The following is a 15836-nucleotide window of genomic DNA, read 5'->3' as shown; positions in this document are numbered from 1 at the left end:
TACGCATTTAATAAGTACACGAGATCATAAATGCCTTAATTCGGCATTAATACGCGTTTATTTAATAAGTACACGAGATTATTAATGATTATCAATAAATAAATTTAGTCGTTTATTGGGACACACATGTAGAGACCAAAGAGGATCTGGAAAATGCACGTATGCTCCGAAATGTGCATGTAAACTCATATACGTTGAGGAATCAATGATTCTATGTATACAATCGTAATTAAATTAATATTTAATAATCGTGTAAATTCCACGTTCGTACATAAGTGATTCATAAGCCTTCATCCGCTCGAGATTCGTCACTGTAATATTCTTAATTTATGAAATATTGCAAGTTACGAATGGAACATAATTATTATAATCCCTTCGTATTATTTTAACGGTCTTCACCACATAATAAAGTGTGTATCGTGTGTCATGCCGTGAAAAGCACCTCGCAGTTGTCGTATTATGGTGGATTAATTTCGCGCGCGATCATAATTAAACGGTTTCGCGAATAGGTATTGTGTGAGTGTAATGAAAGAATCTACGGGAAAAAAGAGATTAGGAGACATCAGACATTGACAATACAATCATGACATGAGTGACTTGTTATTCATCTGTTGTTATCTATTATTTGTTACACAGGCTTTCATTATGTAATGATAAAAATAAAAAGAATTTGTGGATATTATATAATTCTTTTACTAAATATCTGTTTAAAAATTAAACTTGAATTTAACGTTCGAAATAATTAATCTCTTATTTTAATTATTTTAAGCGTTGTTATAATTTCGATATATTTCTATGTTACAGATCAATATTCGTTTACAACATCGCTACGATTACACATCGCATATGCATCGCAACGTATCGGTGAGTCTTAAATTATTTTTTATTTTAATCCTGAGATAATGGATTTATGAAGATTATATTGAATGTGTATTTATATAGAATGTAGGTATGCATAAAATATTAAAAACGCGAATAGAAGGCTTAAAAATCTCTCTTCTTCCTTGACAATTATTACATAAACAGTTAAATTTACAATATAATAACAAATGTAGCAGTATAAAATAGTTTGTATTATTATTCTAGTAAACTGAGATCTGAATTCATCATTTATCATAGTCATACATTTTTTCATGTTTGAAAAAAGATTATAAATTTAAGCTAAAAGATAATATAACAGGAAAATTTTATAGGTTTAATTAAATCTTCGAGTTCACTTAGTTTGCTTAAATAAATATTGAAAAATAAGAAAAGAGATAAAATGAGTGATAAATTATACTAAAACAGAGGTTTTTAGAGTATAAAGTTTTTATACTCTAATATATATGTATATAAAGCAAATTTAATTATAATCTTTTATAGCCTGTTCATCTGATTAGCCCATATTGATCGCGAATTAAAATTCTAATCACTCGTAAATTAAAATTGCAAATTAATCCCGTTAAATTGTGAATCAGTAATTCAAACGGATTAGCCAGCACGTAGGTTCCGTTGTAAATTGGTTGTATTTGTAGTCGTAACTGAAGTCGGTGCACTAAATAGGAGTAGATAGGATAGATAGGAATATGGATAAGTAGAAAAACGAAAACTATTACAATAAGAAATATATAAATACATATGAAGAAGAAAAGTAATATGAACAATTATATGACACATTTGTATTAAATTTAAATTATTTTGTAAAAGCTGAAAACCAAATGAAATATAATATCATAAAATTGGCTTTATTTTTACTGAAAACTGAATATAGTGAGGAATGATGTAAAAAGTATTATATTTTATTATAAATATTAATTATTTGATCTATTAAAAATCACGTAATTATCGTGTGTAACAGAATATTAATTATGCAATATTAAAATTATTTAATATCAAAATTTTACATTATTGATATTAAAATTATTTGACATCAATACTGTAAAATTATGCAGAATTTTGTAATACATCTGCAAAAAGTCATTATCTAACTGAAATTAATATTTAACAACACTATTAAGTAAAAATAAATCAGCATTTAAACAGTTTCTCACGACTTTATTTCCGATTTATTTCAATTAGCGAAATAATTCGTAGCGGCGCGTTATAGAAAACGCTCGGAATCGTTAGTCAATGCCGTGAATTTGTAGGATGGCGTGATAAACGTGCACGAGCGTATATACATATCTACTGAACCGCATATACACGCCGCGTGATAGGCACGCGTGTGCGTGAAACACCGGCGCGCGTGAGTGGAGTTTTGGCGGACTCGGTTAAAGCAGACTCGCCAGCTAATGGACGTCCGGTATTTCGCGGTGAATTAAGCTTCGAACGGGCCGAAAGGTCGACGTGGCGTATACTATCCCGCGGCATCGGTTGCGGAGAGTCGAATTTCCCGTATCCCGGGGATTACTTAAATCGGTATCCACGGGAACGGCGTATGTCGCTCACAGACCGCGTTACGGCCGCATCATGAAAATGGAGAGTCATTGACGGTCTCTGGCCGTCGGGGTTGGTCGGCACTCGGCACACAGAATCGTAAACATCAGGAATTAGTGGCCATGAGATTGACGATCTGCGAATGTTCTTTCAAATTCTCCAACGTAAATTTTTGTCCCCCCCCCCCCCCCCCAAAAAAAAAGACTTGAAATTTTGTCGCGTGAGGAAAGCGAGATGTATTGTACAGAACGAAGAGTTGCGTTTATATTTAAAATCTAAAACGCAGAATAATTTCGACGATATTTTTTTCCCCTTTATTACACTCATTTACAAATTGTGTATAACGCAGTTTCATACTACATCATCGACATTTGATCACGCTTTTTATGAACAGTGTAATTCTCGTAATTTCACGGAATTAATTTATCACCGTGATTTTACAGAATTCGGGTGAAAATCAGCGGCAAAATTCGTTCGTTAAGCTGTTGCGAGAGTTAATAAAACGTTAAGCTATAAAAGGGATTAAACGGCTGGAATATACAGAATCGGTTATCGAATGTGTCCGATTGTGAGACATAGTATAGAAACATCATCGGTAATTTCATCGCCGAGGGTTTTCCGCGATGGTTTCAAATATTCGTGCGACATGGCGGTGGTGTGCATTTAACGTGGATCCGACTACAAAATTATGGACAACGTTATCTCGGATGGTAGGTGTTAATGAAATTTGTGGATCATAGCTTTTCTGGCCCCAGGAGGCAACTGGACGCCAGACGGCCTTTGTCAGACTCGACGTGGCACGTTGATAGCGCAGTCAGTTGTTTCATCCGGTTGTACACGAAACTCCACTGTACTTTCCCATGTCGATTATATTATTGTATTGTTATCCACAATAGCATCGTTTTGCGACTATTTCTAAAATTTGTCGTGAGATTATAGACCAAGTGACAAATAATAAAAATGACACAAAGGAATATTAGGGTTTCTATACTGGTGAGGATAAAAACAAATAGAATAAAATAGTGATAAAATTAGATTGTATTAATTAAATATTTGGCGTCAAAGAGATCTTGTAAATTACATTTATAATATGTATTTATATGACAGTTATTTTTTTTTCTATCCTCACTCATTAAAATTGTTCACGGTAATACATTAAATTACACGAAACAAAACGCGAGAAAAAATACTTCTCTACATTTATCGACACACTTCTGTAGCTATAACGGAAGGTACTTGGCAGTTTATGAAATCGTGCAAACTTTTCCCGAGACATAGTTAATGTTGCATCGCGCAGTATTTTCCGCGCGCGCGTTTTCCTCTCGATTTAAGGACAATTCTTTACCGGCGTCCGAGCCCGGCGAGAAGCTTAACCATTTTACGAGACGTAAACAGCATTACAAGAAATAAAATATGTTTACTGGCTTTATTAAAACAATGCAACCGGCGGACGTACGAACGTAGGAAACGTCGCGCGCGGCCACTCGGCTGCCCTCTCGCTTGGCGAGGAGCCGCGGTTGTAAATTCGCGGATCCAACGGTGAACCCATATTCTTAAGTAATTCATGACCCGGCGCGCTGTTTACGCGAATGCTTTTATTTCTCACTCTCGACGCGTTCTCTCGCATACCCGTTGTTGGGCCTCGTTTGTGGCTTTTTCTTCTCCCAGGCCTGCGTGAAGAGTTCAACAAGGGATAAAAAAAATACGTGGATTCGGGAACTACTTTAAATTGTATTAAACAAAAATCTTAGAAACTTGTAAATTCACTCTTTTTTGCTTCAGATTTTAAAATCTGGACAATTAAATCGCACCCTGTCCCCTTTCCCGATAAATATTTCAAAGATAAATTCTTATATTCTCACGTCGTTTGGAAAAAGCAAGTTTTTAATTTAGCATTTAGTACTTTCACGATATAATGCTCAAAGCTACTTTTTTCGCAATAAATTTGATTTTCGTGGCTTTTTGTTAGACTAAGAAAGAAGAAATCTTTCGTTCAATCCTCAAAAGTATGTTGAGATAGATTGAAATAGAAGCAGAAGTCGAGTGCTTCGTTACATTGTAGTTAGGACATTGTTGGCGAACGAATCGTCTCTATTTCTCGATGAATAAAAACCATAATACAAGATGATACAGCTTCCGTGTACATTCGGTTATCGATCGCGCGTGCCACCGGTAGATCGCGAATTTATAAAAAAAGAAATCACGAGAACTTGTGTAAAAATCACGATGCAATAAAGTGAAAGACGTGGCGTTTCAATTTTTATTTTGAAAAAATTGATGCCAAGGCGACCAGTGTTCTTCGATTATACCTAAAAAAATCTACTTCCTCTCATTTAATGTTACATTGAAGCAAAGTTGGCAGTATCTTCGTACGCTTTGTTCAATCCTAACTTTTTGTTGATAAAAATGATTATAAGCAGAGATTTGCGCGTAGGATATATAGTAAATAGAGATTCTGACGTAACGTCTAACAATGCGTGTAAAATTCGTATATTTTACAGATCTCTATACAGATTTAATTTTTTACAAATATTTTGTCCTAAAATAATCCCGTAAATAATATATTCCTGACATTTTGAAATTATACAGCGGTATTTGAGTATAAATTACAAGGATAAAAATAAGTGCTCTTATTAATAAAATTATTTTTTATATCAGTTACTTATGTATTTGTGGCTTACAATTCGCCATACAAGTCTCGCTCTCGATGGATATCGGAAATGGATAACAGATGACCGTGATTTGAGTCTGCCGAGTTGATACGTGTATCGATAAAGGGGGGGAGTGAAACGTTGCCGAATAATGCGAAAGAGGAAATCTCGGAAATGCCGATAATATCCGTAAATCGTCTCCATATATCTCCACTTTGTCGCTATTATCGAAATCATTCCTAGACATTTTTTCCGTGAAATCTGCTGAGTAGCTCGTGAACCTTTCGATCGTGAGAAATTGGGACCAGAACGCCGCTATCGGAGCCCCGAGCAAGAGGGAAAAATAAAGGACAAAGAGGAAGCTCCAGACAAGCGTGGCAAAGCGCGGAATCTCTCCATCAAAAGCTCAACAAAAGCTTGCTCGGAGCTTGGGCACGATGGTGGAAAGGCTGGCGTGAAGGAAAGAGCGAAAGATGAGAGAGGGAGAGGTATACCGGAGAACGCCGGCTAATGTCTGAGACGCGTCAGCATATGAGAGGGGATAGGGAATAAAGAGTGGAATCTGATAGTACAAGAAAGTCGAATAAAATACATAAAAGATGAGAGACGGAATGCAAAACAATCGCGCGAATCAATTCTCGCGTTAAGAGAGTAATTTCGAGAGTAAACTAATTTCCGATCAGTTCTTGTTAAGCTTGAGGCAGAAATAATCTTTCGATTCTCGTTTCGCGTAAAACGCGTAGTGTATTTACAAAGTAACGATTTTCATTAAATTTATTATAAACAACGGCAAATAAACGTTCACCGATGAAATTACCGAACGGTATATAAAAGTGAAGTAAAATATAAAAGTAGTAAAAGACGCGCAAATAAATATTTTCGAACTAGGAAGTCAATTTTGTCGAATGGGGTTCATTAAGACGATGGCTTAATAAAGCCTGTTGGCAGTTTCGCGCAATCGGTCATAAGACGATCTTGCGGCTCTGAGCTTTCGCTAGAACTTGCAACGAACGCGGTGCAGAAGCTGCGAGCTTGGGAAAATAGTTCGGAAGCTCTTTAATGACCCCCTTCATTTTCGGACCGACACGATCGATCGGAAAACTATTAGCGAGTCCAGGTTCAGCAGACGAAGGAAGTAAATATCCTTGGCTTTTGCTGAGGTTCGCTTATTGACGATCTTCTACGTCAGAAAGGGCGATTTTGTGTATGAGAATCATTTTTCATAAGAAAAACGATAGATTACTCGCGCGAGCAGGTCGTAGCAGAGAGGAGACGGAACGAGAACAATTGATACATGTATTTTTGTACGTTTTATTTTTTAAGTTTACGTTCTCAAAAATAGGAATCGATATAAGCTTGATGAGCTTAAATTTCCTTCGCGCGAAAAAATACCTTATATTAATGAACAAATATGTGCATATCGCACCGATATTTGAGTTTACTCAAAATTGGATCGCATACATAGTCTCTCCGTCTCTCCTCATGTTGCTATGTTGCGGAAGAAACCGAATAGCTGAAAAACTGCTTCTGCCTGCGAAGAGGCGAGAACGAGAATGTTCGAAAGTAGGAAGACGAAGGCCCGAGGCCAGCATATTTTTCAGGAGAATGAAAAAACATTGCGCTTTCTCTCCGGAAAGCGATAGGTGGATCAGCGTAGGGAAACCTGAGCTCTCCGGCACCTCGCCCTTTTTATTATTCATGAAAATCGCGTTGCCGTTGCTTTCTCACGCGGTTTATACCGCGTCCGGTGTATAGAGAAGGAGGGGTGGCTCCCTTGTCCGGCCATATCGGAGAGACGCTTTCAGGAAGCGTCACGTGTACGCGACGCCGTTGCGGTGCATTAAGCGATCGCAACGTTCTTCCGCAGGAAATCACGGCTATAAAAACGGGCGTCTATGTGACTCTCGCGCGACCATGAGTTCTCACAACGTGGAGTTTGAGCAAATATTTCGCTACCAATCTCGTATCTCGCTGGAGATCGATCATTCTTAGCGTTGATCGCCGGCGGTATCGGCGTAAAATATCAAGCCGTATAAATCCGAGTTACAAATATTCATAATAAATATTCGAGCGTTTTCCTTAAGGTAAAATATATATAGCTATGTAAAAACTAATAGCTGTAATAACTTTGGATGATACGATTGTTGTTTCTCTTTGCCGATAGTGATTCTCTTATCGTATCGCTTTCCTCTTTTTCGACGAAATTCAATCTATGTCAATGTCCAAGGGAACTCGCCGAAAAATAGATAAAGTCATCTGTTATAATTCCATGATGCGACAAAGGGTTGGAGGAACACAAACGTGCGGTGACTGTTGCTCGAGTTTGTCGTTCGGGCATCCGTATTCCCGGGGGTTAGCAATTTCGATCTCCACCCCATGATTCGATACAATTCCAACTATTTCGTGAAGACGCGTATCCTTAACGAGTCGGTAAAAGCAGCTCGAGGGTGGAAATTCGCTCTGAAAGGAAAGAATAGAGGAGAAAGCGCAGAGGGGGAAGAACAGAGACCTAAGAACGCATGGGATGAAAGGGAGAAAAATGAGGGAAGAAAAAAGAAACAGATGTATAAGCTGTTAGCTCGCGGGCAACCAAACGCGACGAGTAGGGATAAGGGAAGATAACTGGGTCGCTGTAAGAGAGAATAAACGAGTGGCACCTAGTCAGGGAATCTGCTTGTGATGGTGCTTGTAGTCAGTTACGAGGGGAAACAGCTGCTTATTTGTACGCCTTACGCGCGGACATCCGTTCTTCCTATGCAGGAATCTCGCGACCCTTTTCCACCCTTTTTTTGCCCTCTCTAATCTTCGAGAGAGTCCGCCTACAGGTTTCTCTCCTCTTTTTCATCGTTCGCGCGTTTTGGTAGTTCAGGAGTGCTTTCCCTCGCACGCCATATCGGGGTTTTGTTCGAAGTGACATATTTTTCAGAAGCTTTCGTGCGGACCGCAAAAATGGCGATAGCGGGCGTCGAGAAGCGAGGGTAGGAGAAAAAAAAGTGGAAGAAAAAGTGGTCGGAGGATCATAAAAAGAGCGAGGCGAGTCCTTGACGATGGACGCGTACCGCAGTTGGCGGTCGAATTATTTGTTCTTTCGGTAAGAATGATACGTTCTTACCGAAGCAACGGTGATATGAGGAAAAGGAGTGGTTAATTTTTCAACGAAACTGCCGTTTTCTTCCTCTCTTTTTCCTTTTTCGTTCGTTCCCCCTTGCCGGCCGTGTCCCTCGAATGAATAATTCCGCGGTACGAGTTGAGAATTTATAATTATACCGTCGCTGTAATTGGATTTCCTTCTTTTTTTCCTTCCCTCCTTCTCTCCCACACTCTCGCCCTCCTTTTTCGGAAAACATCGCTCAGTTCCGCGTTTCTCTTTATATCGGAAAGCCGATTAATAAGAGCCCCGGCTCGACCGACGGAAAAGTTCCCAATTATTCATCGCGATCGTCTGAGCGAGCACGGCCGATGTCCGGCGAAAGGTAAAAGCGAATCGGCCTCTCTCGATATTGCTTTAACAGGCGTAACGATCGTTACGCCGCGGCCGCGTGCGAAATGGCCGATCCTTTTAAAGTGATTGGCGAAACCGGTGGCGATGGTGGCGGTCGCGCGGGCGCCGCCAACCGTGCTCTTTTAATTCGCTTTTTGCAGTCCCTTTCGCCGCCCCGCTCATACCTGGAGATTACCACTTAATGCCGCCGCTCGGCCGACAGTTCCGTAAAACAGCCCGCTGCTGTTCGCTCGCTCTCCGCGGTCAGACGTCGAGATTGGAAAACGTTAGCGCACGAAGCGGATTTAACAGAATTTCCAAATTTATTACGGCCGCCGGGAGTATAATGGATTCAAAGAGTTGCCCGCGAACGAGGTGAGTTATAACTCTCGACCTCGTAAAAATCTATCGCAACACGCCGCCGGCAGAATTATCGCCGGCAGGACCTTTTACTTCTGTCTCTCTTTCTTTTCCTTTCAATTCTCCTTCGTTCTCTTTACACACTCGAATCGTTCGATCAAATGTTTGACGGAACGTTAAAATGACGTTTCTTCGAACACCGTATCGGGATCGTTTTAATTCCTTTATCTCTTCGTCGTTGCCGAGACTGAATAATTGTCACGTGAATTTTTCCGTAAAAAGAAAAGAAAAAAATATCGATTACTTAACGTATTCTCAAAGGTCGCATTGTTGTTGCAACTCGGACGACGTGAACGATTCGTCCGGCTTGTTCAGCGCGATTTTTTCCACTTGTTTTCACCGCGCGGGCCGATCGTGCCTGGAGATTACTACTTAATACCTTCAGCCGAGTGACGGTGCAGTAGAACAGTCCCACGCGGGTCAGACGCGCGCGCGGCAGTGGTTGGAAACCGTTAGCGCGCGGGTTACCAGTTTAATGGACTTTAATATCGATCGCGGTTCGATGTTGAAATTGTGCCACGAACGAATTTTAGATTGTACGCCCCGGAGAGAGGAGAGACGGAGAGAGACACGACCCCGGGTATTATATTGGCTCCAATAGCGACCGTCCATAAACGGTGTTTACTACCCGGCGTAACAGATAACGTCGTGTTTTAAAGTTGAACTTTTTAAATGCGACTATGAACGTTTGCGGATTAGTACCGGGACAACCGAAAAGTAATTCGCCTGATAAATCAAACTCGCCGCTTTTATCGGTCGTATATGTACGTACCAAACGAAAACGACGGACAAACAACAAATAACGCGGTATAATAATACTAATAATAACAACTGTCATATTATTGCGTCATAATCTTAATATGATTTATTGCATCATTTTAATTGTTATAATTACTTCGATATGAAATGGATAAAAGATATAATATCTTTTTATTACTTTTCTATGATAATACGATAAATGCAGTTTATTCTGATATTAAATAAACTGACTGTCAAATTATTCGCTAAAAAAGTTTAAAGAAACTATATATACAAAAGAACGAAATAGAAGTTATAACAATAGTGAAGGGCGCATATATTAAAACTGCTTACTTGAAATTGAATTCGAGATGTTCATTTACGCGGTAAACACAAGCTCGCCACGATGCGTACGCGGTATGAGCTGCCATTGGCATACTACGGTGATTCCAGTAAATACCTTCTTTTAATGAAAAGCACGATCCATATCGAATCCACTGTGTCCGATTCAAATTGTATTTACACGCGGATTATTGGCAATTCTGTTGTTACAACACGGCCGGATGCATGATGCTTTTTATAAGCGAGAAATTAGGCCGAAGGGAAATACCCGAGCTGTAACAAAGCTATCATCCAATAATCTAAAAAGTACAATACATACAAGAACTTTTGAACGTCACATATAAAAACTATACTGCCGAGTTTAAAACGCTATTAAGTACTATATAGATGTAGTCGCAAAAAATCAAAATGACGAACGAAGATCGGCTGAAAGTGTCAATTTCTTGAGCGAGTCGTTCGGTTTTATGTTCGGTTCACAATAGCATTCCTGGCGATAGCTCCCGCGGACGGGAAAACGTATGGCCGAAAACGGTAAAACGACATAAATTCGCCAAGCATTCGGGAAACATTCGCGGTTGACTGTTCCGCCAATCGGCAAGATTTTGCGGGCCACGTTCTGCCTGTTCTGCGTGTTTGCGTCATTAGTCTAAAAGCGTCGCCGGGATCCGGGACTTTACCGCGCGCTGCGCCGACGTAGTAAGACATTACGACCAGCCAGTCAGCCAACCATCCAGCACCCCTATTCGGTATAATTTCCATCCCTCCTACCGCCTTCGGTGCTTCACGGTACCCCTCGTTCCCGGGAACGGTTTTCATCGCGAAGGGGTGCGCGCCCATCCCTCGCTATCTCGGTTTCACCACCATCCTCGCCGTCGTCATCGTCGGCGTCTCCGTATCCCTCCCCTCCTACCTACTACCCTGCTGTCTCTCGCCTCCTCCTGATAATTAATTTTACGTATCCAGTTTACAAGCGGACGAAGTGGCGCGTAATCAGATTTCGTACCCGAGATTGGTAGAGATTGCTCGCGCGAGTCTGTCGACGTCACCGGGTCTTCGCTTCGCTGAGGAATGACGCGCACGCCTCAACGACTCGCCGCAAAGGCACGGAGCACATCCCAAGCACGGTGGTCTCAGAGAGGTGATAATATTCAGCGAAATAGGAAATATCTCGGTCTCGTGCGTTGTGAAAATCAGTATTTGCTCACGCCACGTTTTCCTACCGTCTATCTTGGCGTAATTTTTCAAATCCAAACTATTGGGAGAGATATTACAAAGAAATAACCAAGAGAAAATTTAAACCGAACAGTGCAGAGTAAATTAATAAAATAATGTCACGTGTAAAAACTACAGAAAAAACTAATATATATTACTGTCAGTAATAAAATAATCATTACTGGTAATAAAGAAACTTTTGCGACGAGTTACATAAATATTTCTGCTCCAGTTTTTAAAGCTTTATAATAATTTTCTTTCGCTAAAAATATGTTCCTAAGAATACGAGCTTTGCCGTAAAAATATGGATATATTTTCGATACGGTCCTCAATAAATTCTCTTAATTATCATTGTTATCATTACTAATATCTTTTTAGTTATTGATTGACAAACGGAAATTAAACCTCTTTATCGATGAGCGATGAAAATTGTTATTATTAGCGGATATTATCCGTGGAAAATATAGAAAGTCAGGTATTGTCGGTTTGCATAATCCCAGCGCGTTCGTTTTCAGATATAATCTCTGCGCGTAAATTTTTTGAGCAGTAATTAAGAGTGACAGCTCTCACCGGAGGTATGTGCGAACCAGTAACCGCGGCTGATCTTGATAACAGTCGAAAGTTCTTAAGTGACAAAGTTTCGGGTACTTAGCGCAGAAATAACGTCCGTTTTCCCGGAGACTTCATCCACCTATCCTCGTGCCGCGTTTAATTACGAAATTTCGTAATCTTGACCCATTCGTCGGATGTTCCCGGCGTGTATCTCGCCGAAAATAAAAGCGATTCGTTACATCCGCGGGGATGCAAGATTCCTCGCCATGCAGTGTCACGTTAACGTTAAAACATCGCCCGAGTACGCGTACTTCCGGAATCATAAACGTCTTAATGAATTTCAAACATTTAGAAATCCGCCGTGCGCACGTCGAATCGAGATTTTTATCTCGGTCTCGCCGGAGAAACGTCATCTTCCTTCCTTATTTGCGTTTCATTTCCACCGGCGCTGACAAACAGGCTTTTCTCCCTTTGTGCCGCGACGCGGAACCGTTACTCGCAGCCGGAGTCTGCAAATGTTTTCCGTGCACGCGACCGCCATTTGAAGTGAGGAAAGCGTCGCGGAATAGTTGGCCGTCCAATCAATCGTCGACCGCACTTTTCGGTGGCCGCGAGAACAATTCCCATCCGCGGCTATCGTATCCCCTCATGGTATCCCGATAAGTGGGTTGTGTCTCCGAAAGCGCGGAGAGTAGGATGGAGTACAGTATACGCGGGAGGAGAACGCTTTGTGAACGGTAACGCAATTACCGTGCACTTTGCCGCGATAACTTCGTTCCGGTGCTCGTCGGTTCTCACGGTCGCCTGGCATCCAATGGTCTCTCCTTTCCGTAGCCGCTCCGCAGAAGATATTGCCCGGCCAAACTAGCCAATGTGTGCCGTCATCCGGGCAACTTTCGCACTGTCTTGCCTGCCGCCAAGCCATAACGCACACGCTCGGGCTGTTTCTCGAATACCGTGGTCGTTCCTGACCAACTTTAACTCATCGCGTCATAAACGAACGTCCGCGTTACGATACATGCGACACTCCACATCGCTACTGTAACGAAATCCGACCATGTCGAAACTTGAAAAACTATTATGTTTCGGATCTGCCTGTCTTTTCGACTTATTGTCAAGCACATTCGACCCTCCTGATTAAAATATTATCATTAAACGTAATATCAACATCGTTAGTCGAATTATCATCGACCTATAATTATGTATATTTCCAACTATGAGTGTATATTGACTTATTATTACGCGTATGTAGCATTGATAACTTCAATTATCATTAAGGTCATATACCTAACGATTACTCATTGTTGTAACATTGATTCCTATGGTCATTTCACTAGAAATTACATGGACGTGTGTATCGCTAATAACTATTATTAAGTTTTACAAGCTATAAATATCCTTCTTCGGGAACTAGATAATTCGCGCATAAATTTCCCAGAGCAGGGTTAATTCGTCAATTAGGGAAGGATTATCCTCCGCTTATTGACAACAAATTCTCCTGCGATTTCCTCCCGACTGTCGCCTGAATTACGTATTATCAACGTTTCTGCTAGGCGAATCAAGGTCGCAAACTCTCTCTCGCGCATCACGGCAATGGCGATCCATCAAATCGTCGTAAACCGTAACAGGAAGCGCTGATTAACTGATAGCCGTCTGTTTCGGCTTCGGACACAACGGACGACAACGCGTTTGCGCGAGCAGAGGTACTCACGCACTCGCCTCATCCGATTTATCCATTATGCGCTTAAATCATCGCTAACGCCGGGCCGCTAACGCTATAGATCATATCGTTCGGTTTCCTGACTCCACGTCGGCATCCCTGTCAGCGGCAGCGGACGAGGCGTGGATATTGTCGAAGCACCAGTGATGCCTCTCTCGCTCGCTCTTTCTCTCTCTTTCCCTTCGTCTCTCGCTCCCACTCGGCGAACGAGAGCGCGCGGAAGATCTGGGAGTGCCTCCCTTTCCTCTTCGACATCACGCCAACACTGGTTGGCCGACAGGGTCTTCGGCTCCGGCAAGCAGTTCGGTCCGGTAGTTGCTTACATTACCATACGAATGGTCGATCGATCCAAGACCTCGTACCACCTAGCCAGCCGCTGCCGTCGGCGCGCTTGCATGAACGCGAGCGCACGAGGAGCACTGACACGTAGTTCGATGTAGCGGCACGTACACGCTACGTACACGCCACGGGCGTGCATACGCGACGATGCACGTAGGCGCTTTCACACGTGTGTGCACGTGCGTGAATGTATACGTACACAAAAGGCGCGTGTGTACACATACAACGCATATGCCGGTTTAGGGTAGAGTCCACGGCGGATCGTGATGCAGTTAGATGGACGTGGACGCGAGCTGGACACCAAAACGCGGTCACCGCGTAATATGGGACCGGGAGAGTCGATCGAGTCATCGACGGCGACCGTATTTAGGAGCAGCCCTCCGACGCAGCCGTCCCGGAATGTACACCGATCGTTAATCACCGTTATTGTCGCTAAACTCTTGGCCCCGACCCCTCGACTCTTCCCGGAAGGGCTGCATTCCGGGACCCGCGGGATATTATTCCGTACCCGAGATAGCGCCGATGATCCTACCGCGAATCTTGATCCGACCAACAGGCCAGATAACAATAACAGCGCGCGCGGTCTCGGAGGTGCGGGTTATCGTATCGCGAAGACGCTACACCGAGTAGGGGTGCTTTATCTCTCAGTAATATATCAATACTCCATTAAATTTGTAAGCGACATGTATGCAGTTATGCGCCCTCGAAATCTTGCATTCGACGCGAAATATTTGTGTGCATGTGAACATCTTCGCTTTTATTAAATCAACAAAAATTTGTGATTAATTAAGTGATAAAATATTCATTCGCATTTTTCTCGAAATTAAAATAGAAAAAAATTAATATTTTCACCACGATATTATAACATATTCTAGCAAAGTAAAGAAGAAAGTTAATTGAAAGCACGCTAAATAAAAGCTCTCGCTGTCAATTCGCTCACAAAGGCGATAGTAAGAGAAAACGCGTGCGCGTTGTACGAGAAATATCGCTACATTCGTTGCTGAGATACCCCCGCGAAGCGCAGGTTGAATCTTAAGGCACGCGCCATTACTTCGAACGAATCTTTTTGACGCAGCGAAAGTCCCGCATCAAGATTCCATTCAAAGAAGCGCCTCGCGTTTTATCCATCCATCAGCCCCTCGAGGGTCGGAGGGCGGGTGAGGAGCAGTGAGGAAGCGTCGGGCGCAAGAAATTGTACATTTTCGTATACGCCAACGAGAAACGCGCGTCTTCGGATTTCCGCCGGTAGTCTCACTCGCAAATTTGCCTCAAAGGTCGCTCTTCCCTCTTCTCTCGTGGCCCTCTCTTGCGAGAGAGGACTCTCGAGTATTGGCCGTTCGCGATAGGTATTATTCGCTCGTGTTTTTGTACCGCATCGGAGAGGGACGCCGATCGATCGATGAATGGCTCGTCTCGGGAAGGTAAAAGGAGAACGGCAAACGAGTAAAAAGAGAATACGAGTGGCCGAACTCTCTCTTTCTCACCTTTTCTTTCGCTCTCATTCGAAGGAAAGGCGAGAGAGATCTCGCTCGGTCTCGGTGAGCAAATATAAAGGGAAACTTCACTGTGCAGTCAGGGTGGAAAAGGGTGAAACGTATTCGAGGTCGGCCAATGAGGCGACTGAAGAAGGGGATACAGTCGATATTACAGGGAAACCGAAACTCCGGCGAGAAGTCGACCTGAAATTTTCTGTCCACCCTCATAACATGAAATTTTACCCAATAGTCTTGCTTTCGAAGCGTGAGAATAGAATGTTGGAAGCTTTCTCGAAAAATGAAACAAAAGGTGCGCATTTCTTGTGTCAAATTTCACTTACATCCGCGGTATTACTTTCGTTATTTTTCAAAAAGATGTGCAAAGGTAATAGTTTATTCAGTATTTTGTTACCGCTGAAAAAAGAAAAGCACTCAACGTATTGAACCTTTGCCTAGTGGATTCGTTTAGAATCGATTCTTGTTGGATGTAA

General features: G+C 41.9%; 2 protein-coding genes across 18 annotated transcripts in view; one reads left to right on the top strand and one right to left on the bottom strand.

Annotated features, from left to right (window-relative positions):
- The window catches only part of LOC112454741 (tyrosine-protein phosphatase Lar), a 380273-nt gene that overhangs the window by 51880 nt on the left and 312557 nt on the right, over positions 1-15836 (bottom strand). The gene's annotated exons all lie outside the window — the stretch shown is intronic.
- Positions 1-15836, top strand: part of LOC112454858 — a 251188-nt gene that overhangs the window by 41904 nt on the left and 193448 nt on the right. For both annotated transcript variants that reach the window (XR_003040795.1, XR_003040797.1), the window contains exon 2: positions 805-864. The gene's annotated coding sequence lies outside the window, so the exon portion shown is untranslated. The remainder of the gene's footprint in view (positions 1-804; positions 865-15836) is intronic.

This window comes from Temnothorax curvispinosus, unplaced genomic scaffold (assembly GCF_003070985.1).
Source record: "Temnothorax curvispinosus isolate PA1 unplaced genomic scaffold, ASM307098v1 QBEX01000525.1, whole genome shotgun sequence".
NCBI classification, from domain to species: Eukaryota; Metazoa; Arthropoda; class Insecta; order Hymenoptera; family Formicidae; genus Temnothorax; species Temnothorax curvispinosus.
This window is presented reverse-complemented; position numbering and strand designations above follow the sequence as displayed.